This window comes from Phalangium opilio, unplaced genomic scaffold (assembly GCF_054372755.1).
Source record: "Phalangium opilio isolate 3A_F unplaced genomic scaffold, DU_Popi_V2 ptg000041l_1, whole genome shotgun sequence".
Lineage (NCBI taxonomy): Eukaryota > Metazoa > Arthropoda > Arachnida > Opiliones > Phalangiidae > Phalangium > Phalangium opilio.
In genome coordinates, this window is record NW_028324165.1 from 590,055 (window position 1) to 599,329 (window position 9,275).

The following is a 9,275-nucleotide window of genomic DNA, read 5'->3' on the forward strand; positions in this document are numbered from 1 at the left end:
TTTCCCGTAATCTGTACATCAATAATTTACCTTCTTTTATAATTGTAAAAGTGCGACACAAACGGAAAACTTGAGTGAGTAGCCCCACAATAACGCAAACCTAAACCTTAATTGGAGTACAGAAAATTCAAGTGATTATCCCCTCGTTTTCTTGACCTAAAAAAATTACCTGGGCCGTAATCCTTACTTTCAAAAATTTACTTATGTTAAAATTGTAATACACTAAATTAAATATATAATTATAGTGATACTATACATAGTGTGTATCTGAAATGGACGTAGGAGCGGAAGTATTTGGGTTCCTGGGGCCAATATAAGACGAAACTGTTCTATGACATTTTGTCGTACGCCAACCCATTTGGAAATTACTTGAACCTAACACTTGCTAGTTTGCATAAATCACAGCATGTTGACTTCGTCTAAAACAGTAGGAATTAAGTTCAAGATATGATGATTTTTGCAAATTAGTGGTTGCCAGCTAAAAGAAAAAAAGCCTCATAGCCATAGAGTTTATCGTAAATTTTTATGGAGTAGAAAGATGTACAGTTGGTGACTCATAAAGGAACATCAATGTAAAACAGCATGGTACGATTTAGTGTGTTGAAACAACTGACCGATAGTAACGGTAAACTGACAGCGATAAGTAGCGCAAACTAATAAGGAACACCGACATTTTGCTTCATACTTCAAACAATCGAAAGGTTGCATTTAGATTAAAGATTATGTTAATGTTGCAACTTATCGAAATCGGTATGTTACTGGGCGAATGTTTGGGATGGGATGTTGGGCAACGCCTGTTAAAACTGAGCAGTAAAATGCATAATTTGTAAAATTTAATCTTTATAAAAATCAACAAATAATGATGAAACCTAAATTTTGAAAATGAATTAAACTCTAAATAAAAATCAACAAATGCTGATGAAACCTAAATGTCGAAAATGAATTAAAATTTTTTATGGTTCAAAGTGACCAAAAAAGGGAACATTCCTTTCTCCAAAAAATCACAGTGAGGGAGTAATGGCATTTTTCTTGGTGCCTCACCCAAAACTTCACCCGTAACAAATTGATTCCCTCCCATTGGACCGAAATCCCATTCAACCGAAACCAAAGAAGGGAGGTCCCGTTGGACCGAAATCCCGCTACTTGGGCGGTTTACGAAAAGTGGAGATCGCCATGAATGGCTGCACTTAACGTTAGTGTACACTGCCTAGTTATCTCCGATAATAACGAAGTAGCAATGAGTTAACCGTGGAATCGGTTTTAAAGGCTTATGTTAATTTAAGGGAAAGCTAAAATAAGCCGTAAACCGTAACATTTTCTTTAATGTTACTTAAAATTACAAAACGCTTTAACTTGAATAAAAAGTCTAATAATTTTTTCTCTGTTTATTTCAACTTGGTTGTTTCAAATTGAATAGTGTTCTAAAGTAAGTTTGCAATGGTATTTTCAACAGTAATGTTTTCGAAAAGGCATATTATTTGAAAAGTCAAAGAAGCTAAACATCAATATTCTGGAAAAGGCGTAGCATTGTTAAATGATTTATAAAATATTACTAACCTAACCTAACCTAACATAACATAACAGTAAAGGTTTGGAAAAGACATATTATTTGAGAAGTCAATGAAGCTAAACATCAATATTCTGGAAAAGGCGTAGCATTGTTAAATGATTTATAAAATATTACAAACCTAACCTAACATAACATAACAGTAAAGGTTTGGAAAAGACATATTATTTGAGAAGTCAATGAAGCTAAACATCAATATTCTGGAAAAGGCGTAGCATTGTTAAATGATTTATAAAATATTACTAACCTAACCTAACCTAACCTAACCAAACCTAACCTAACCTAAACTAACCAAACCTAACCAAACATAACCTAACCTAACCTAACCTGACAGTAATGTTTGGAAAAGGCATATTATTTGAGAAGTCAATGAAGCTAAACATCAATATTTTGGAAAAGGCGTAGCATTGTTAAATGATTTATAAAATATTACTAACCTAACCTAACCTTACCTAACCTGTCCTAAATCAACGTCACCCCGTTGCATTCGAATCGATGGGATGTCCTTATCTTACACAAATCCCAGTGGTTCGAAAACCCGCCGTTCCGCTAGTTTCTTATCTAGTTTGGCGTATTTCGGTTGAATGGGATTTCGGTTCATTGGGAATTCGGTCCATTGGGAGGATACCAACAAATTAGGTACGCTATGTTGAATAGCGTACTTAGGAGTGGGCTTCATGAAACCTAGCATTCCTTCTCAAGGTCACACACTACTAACTTGTTCAAGAAAGGGTTGAAAGGCTCGTGATTGGCCTACACTGATTACGAGGTATCACCAAAAGTAATAGCAGAGAAAAAATTTTAAGAAGAAATTTTCGTTCTTAACCTCGGAACCGAACGGATGACCGCAAATAAAACTAAAGAAAATTTGAGAAAAAACCAAAAGTGGAGGGTTAACTTAAAACTAAGAAAAAATCTTCGCAAATAAATTAATAAACGATTAAACCAAGGATGATAGGGGGTGGATACGAATTCTGAGAGAAATACGCGCCGTAACTTCGGACGCGATTGGGTCTGGTGGGACGCTAAAAATGGGGGAGGAATACTCGGGACGAAAGGCAGGTGGGCTACCTCAGAACTAGACCCTATTTAGCGCCATCGTGTTGGCTTAATTTTACTTAAATATGCCAAGTTCTTTTAAACTTTTTTCTCATAAATAAAATTTGCAATTGATGCTCTAAATTTTATATAGAGTTAATATTTAATAATTATTGCTTCGAAATTGTTCCAAAAATAATAGTGTACGTAGATGACGCTGCAATAGGGAAACGCCGGTAGGGATTTATTTGAACGCGTCACCTAGAGTTGTTACTTCCCATTTCAAGGACGATTGAAAAGATTAGTCATTTGATGAAAAAAGTGGAATTTAACTACTAACGCATAGTGATGAAACCAAACATGATTTTACTATGTTTGAAAAACTTACATTGATTATTAAACCTTTTCTTCTTTCGCGCCTAAAAATGATCATTTTACAGCACAGTTTGAAGTTAAAAACATTATTTAATGAAATATTTGATCTTATAATCCTTTCAATCCCCCTTGAAAGCGGAACAAAGAACTCAATCAGACGCATTTAGCGCCGAAAAAGAAATTCCTACCTCCGTTTCCCTATTGCAGCGTCATCTACGTGCACTATTATTTTAGCGACAATTTCGAAACAATAGTTATTAAATATTAACTCTATATAAAATTTAATGTTTCAATTGCAAATTTTATTTATGAGAAAAAGGTTTAAAATAACTTTGGCAATATGCATGCAAAAGTAGGCCAACACGATGGCGCTTAATAGGGTCTAGTTCTGAGGTAGCCCACCTGCCTTTCGTCCCGAGTATTCCTCCCCCATTATTAGAGTCCCACCAGGCCCAATCGCGTCCGAAGTTACGGCGCGTATTTCCCTCAGAATTCGTATCCACCCCCTATCATCCTTGATTAAACCTTAGTAAATTTGCAGGCCACCCTAAAACTTTAGACATATGACGTTTACTAACTGGTAGCAATCTGCCAGCGTTGAGAACGACAGGAGACATACGTGCAATGCGAGATGCAATGTAATGTACCCATAAGAAAATGTACATTCTTACTCCTTAGAATTATTCTATGAAAATTGCCATTAAAAACGGTAAAAAAGGTACTTCTTTTAAAGGTTCAAAGTCAGGGGCGGACTGGCCACGGGGGCTGGTGGGCAATATCCCACGGGGCCGGAGGAAAAATAAGGGTTTGGGGGCCGGTCGGTCGGCCACGCCGACTGGCCGTGGCATTGATCTAAATGTCTTAGGACTAATTGTTTGGTAATTTTTATTTTGAATCAATTCAAAAACAGTTTGAAAACAAAAAGGTAGGAAATTGGGGGAAGAAGCCTCAAGAAGAAGGTTATGAACTTGCAAGTCAATGCAAGCCATTGGACTTGTATTTCTTTCTATATGATATTAGCAGCCTAGGCTTTATGACCGCTCTTTACAAATTTACAATCGTAAAAAATTGGTTCCCACCGTCCCACGGCCCACGCCAATATAGCCACAGAGAGAATAGTTTCAAAACATTATGAAAGGCTTTATGGGGAAGGGGGAAGAAAGTGGCTAGTGCACGTGACATGAGTCACTGAGTTGAGAAGCAAAAATATTTTTACTTTCGGTTTTCGTTTTCAAAGCCATAATAATGCAGACATTTAGTGGTTAGCGTAATAGCGTTATTTTGTACTTTTAAATTTTCCAAACTTATCGAAATGTCGAGCCCTGAAAAATCAAAAAGCCATAGAAAAGAGTATATAAGGGAGGCGCAGAAAAAGCTAGGGCTAAGAATGTAGAAGGTTTACAAACTGCAGCTTCTGATCCTAAACAGAGAAAATTGAGTTTTGGACCAGTGCCTATAAAATCTCCTGACCAAGAATTGTTCCTAGTTAATGCGGATGAAGATCATGATTTCTTGCTTTCAGCTTCTTCATAAATTTAATCTACATTCCGCAGCTTACACTAACCTATATCTGGCTTACGAATATTTAATAACATTGTCATTTAGCCAGGGAGCACAAATCCAAAGGAGAGTCAAAGTTAGAAGGGGGAAGGTACTTTATAACGGCCGGGCACCATGGTTCTCACGCGCACCTACCTCGCGCACACGTGATCCTTTGAGAGGGATACCCGAAAATACGGTTAGAGAGAAAGAGAGAGGGGGAATTGGCACGCAAGCGGCACGAGTATCGGAGTATCGCCGAAAAACTTAAGCCTCGGCCGTAATAACGTAAACAAACTTCTCTGATTTTTTTTTCTCTCGCTTGCGCCGATTGCGCATGTGCGCCACGCTCCTAGAGAGCCAGTGGCACTGGTAACGTTTTTGAAAGGGGGGCTGACGGAGAATTTGGTCTCTCCGGCTCTCCTCTATTTTTGTGCTCACTGATTTAGCCAAGTTAGCTGCGAAAGAGCATTTTCAAAATTGAAAATTATAAAAAACAGACTGAGATCGTCCCTTGGACAAGAAAATCTTCAAGCTTTGATATTGATTTTGGTTGAAAGAGAACTACTTAACAACGTACCATTTAGCGATATACATCAGTATGTTGTAAATTCTTCCCAACTAATGAGAAGTATTTTAACATAAAATGCTTTTAATAAAAACAGTGTGAAAATTAAAATTTGCTACTACTGAAATGTTTTTTTAATTACTTACTGTCAATTTAAATTGCTAATTAGTCACATTTAAATGTTATTTAGTCACATTTAAATTGTTAATTAGTCATATTCAAATTGTTAATTAGTCTCATTTAAATTGTTAATTAGTCACATTTAAATTGTTAATTAGTCACATTTAAATTGATAATTAGTCACATTTAAATTGATAATTAGTCACATTTAAATTGATATTTAGTCACATTTAAATTGATAATTAGTCACATTTAAATTGATAATTAGTCACATTTAAATTGATAATTAGTCACATTTAAATTGATAATTAGTCACATTTAAATTGATAATTAGTCACATTTAAATTGTTAATTAGTCACAAATGTTTTAGCCGGATTACAGGATTTTATGGTTAATTCACCTCATAATGTAAAAGTAAAACGTGGCTGGAGAACGGTTTTGGTCCTTTTGGGAAATTGGGGGCCGCTAAGATATGAAATTTTAGGGGCCGCGACCCTTCAATGCCCACCTCACGAAAACGCCGCCAGTCCGCCCCTGTTCAAAGTGTTTTAAAGCATGTAAAAAATAGTTTACTAATTTAATGGAAACAAGACGTCGCCGGATATGTAGTCTTTTACACAAACCAAAATGAACGCTTTTACAACCTTTCGATTGTTTGAAGAATGAAGCAAAATGTCGGTGTTCCTTATTAGTTTCCGCTAGTTATCGTTGTCAGTTTCCTGTTAGTATCGGTCAGTTGTTTCAACAAACTAATCGTAACATGTTGTTTTACAATGATGTTCGATATGAGTCACCAACTGTACAACTTTCTACTCCTTAAACATTTACGATAAACTCTATGGCTATGAGGCTTTTTTTGTTTTAGCTGGCAACCACTAATTTGCAATAATCATCCTATCTCGAACTTAATTCTAGGACTGTTCACGAGCCGAGCTGAGCGAGCTTTTTAAAAGCTCGGCTCGGCTCGAGTCAAAAAAAACGGCGGCTCGGCTCTGCTCGGCTCGAAAATGATCGAGCCGAGCCGAGCTGGCTCGATTAATATATACATGTTTAAAAAAATTCCTACTACCAACGTCAAACTTGAGAACGACTATAAATATGGGGCGCCAAACCGGACAAAATTCGTCTAGATAACTGGTATATCTTAGTCGAAATGTGATATATATTAGTCGAAATGTGATATATATTAGTCGAAATGTGATATATATTAGTCGAAATGTGATATATATTAGTCGAAATGTGATATATATTAGTCGAAATGTGATATATATTAGTCGAAATGTGATATATATTAGTCGAAATGTGATATATATTAGTCGAAATGTGATATATATTAGTCGAAATGTGATATATATTAGTCGAAATATGATATATATCAGTTGAAATTTGATATATATCAGTCGAAAACTGATATATATCAGTTGAAATTTGATATATATCAGTCGAAAACTGATATATATCAGTTGAAATTTGATATATATCAGAGAGAGTATAGACGCCTGTATACCGGAATAATTCGGTATACAGGCGGCCTTTACGTAGCCTCATTTGTTGCCCCCCCCTTTTCTATCTATCTCGTTCCTCTAGATGGTACCGTGCCCGAGGGGAAATTGCAAGGGATTGAGATTGATGGCGTCGCGTATCACGTGATATTGTTGGCGGGAAATTTGAATTGTAACGCCCCCTAGTTGTGGCGGGATATTTAGTTGATTATTAAGGTGATGGCGCGAAATTTGAATTTATATTTTAGAGTATTGGTATGACGTCACGTGACTTGGTAAAGGTATGTAGTGCCCATAGTAGTATTGTAGGATATTGTGTACATTTAGGGTATGATTTATTGGTGATTCAATACGTTCAATAGGCCATTTCTACACCCAACCTTTCCGTAATGTTATTCTGTGTATGATTTTAAGGTATCTCAATGTATGTTTATGTTATTCGTATATTACAAGAACTAGATAAGGTTTACGTAGTTTATTGAAAAAGGTTCAAATAACCCTATGATACGGTTCAAGGTACTCATGTTTTGAATTGTTATTATTTGGTGTATCTTTAGGATATTGCGTACATTTAGGGTATGATTTAGTGGTAATTCTATAGGTTTAGTAGACCGTACCCTTCCCTTGTTATTTTTTGTATGATTTTGAAGTCTCTCCGTGTATGCTTATGTTATACTAAAGAAATAGTTTTAATTGAGATATGGTTTACGTAGTTTAAGCTACGATGATGTTCTAGGTGTTCTCCTGTTTTTATATTGGGTATTGAGTTACAGGGTTAAAACAATAGTATATTTTAATATCATAAAAGGGGAATTACGGCAGTTTTCACACAATTTGTAGGCTTTTTATATGGTAGATTCTGGTTGGTTTATGCTACATTAGATCTTGTAAGATAGTTTTATGCTATTGGAGGCTTACTCTATGGTAGATCCTGGTAGGATTATGCTATATTAGATCATGAAAGATAGGTTTATGATAGGCTTAGTCTATGGTAAATGCCAAAAAAGATAGCTTTACGCTATTGTAGGCTTATTTTATGGTAGATCCTGGTAGGCTTATGCTATTGTAGATCATGAAAGATAGGCTTATGCTAGGTATATTCTTTGGTAAATGCTGAAAAAGATAGGCTTTTGGTATTTTAGACTTATTCTATGGTAGATCCTGGCAGGCTTATGCTGTATTAGATTCTTTGGTAATTGCTGTAAAAATATACTATAATGCTATCTTATTCTATGGTAGATCCTAGGCGTTTTTAAAATAGCTTCGTACATGCATTTTATAACTTGATCATTCAAAAGGTTGTAGTGAAATTTATCGTTCAGTTTCCCTGCCTCGGCCTTTGTTAGAGTGAAGATGCTACCCTCGTTGAATACTATCCCCCCTCCATAAAGGTTATTTTTATTTTCAAGTTCAAGTAATGATAATTACCCCAGTTGCTGAATGGATCTCCGTCCACTCCTCCATAAATTCCTTCAAAACGTCTTCCGAGATTGTAACAATAGTTCCCTCCTTCTTTGTCAAACACCGCAGAGCATTCATTACTTAGTCTAACACGGGCGTTCACGCGGTAATCTCCGACATTGGTGGACATTCTTACGACAGGTCTTTACAGCTTAAAAGGTTACAACCGAATGATCTTTATTGCGAGATTTTGTTGATAGCGGGGTTGATAATTAGCCTGAGGGTATATTGACTGATGCTTTTTTATTGTCCTTTATTGGCTACATACCAGGTGGTTTAAGACCTTAAAAGGGGGCGCGGCTAAACCATTTGTATTATCAATGGAATCTGTATTTAGAGTGATTTATGACTCACACAAACGTGTTAAGACATTCCATCTGTTTTTTATTTATACGTAACCACGTTCAGACGTTCTATGTTAGATCCTTAAAGTTAGTCTTATGTTATTTTAGGCTTATGCTGTATTAGTTCTTGAAATATAGGCTTTTGCTAGGTTTATTCTTTGGTAAATGCTGAAAAATATAGTCTTATGCTAGGTTATTCTATGTTACTGGAAAGTTTATGCTATATTAGAGCTTGAAAGATAGGTTTATGCTAATGTAATCTTTTTACGACATTCAGTGTCACTTAACTCTAGAGATATTATAGGATATTGTGTACATTTAGGGGATGTTTTATTGGTAATTCCATAGGCTCAGTAGACCCTTTCTACACCCACCCATCCTGTAATGCTATTCTCTGTGTGATTTTGAGGTCTCTATGTATGCTTCTGCCAGCCTTATACTGAAGACACAGTTTTAATTGAGATATTTTATTGAAAAATCTGGGAATAAATCCTTCTGCGTAGAGTTTGCAAGTTCTCTCCCCGCTTGTTAAAGGAGTTTTCCTCCGCGGTCTAACCCGGTTTCTCCTTTCCATCAAAACTTGCAGAGGTTAACGGTAATAGTTAGTATAGGGCGCTGTCGGTTAGCTGTGGCATAGGGGCTAGCCACCACCCCTCCATGCATTGTAAAGGCGTTAGATAAGTGGCAATAAGTCGCAAGATGACTTGGTCCAATTAGCTAGCTGAACTTTTATATGGTTTACATTGAAAAAGGTACAAAT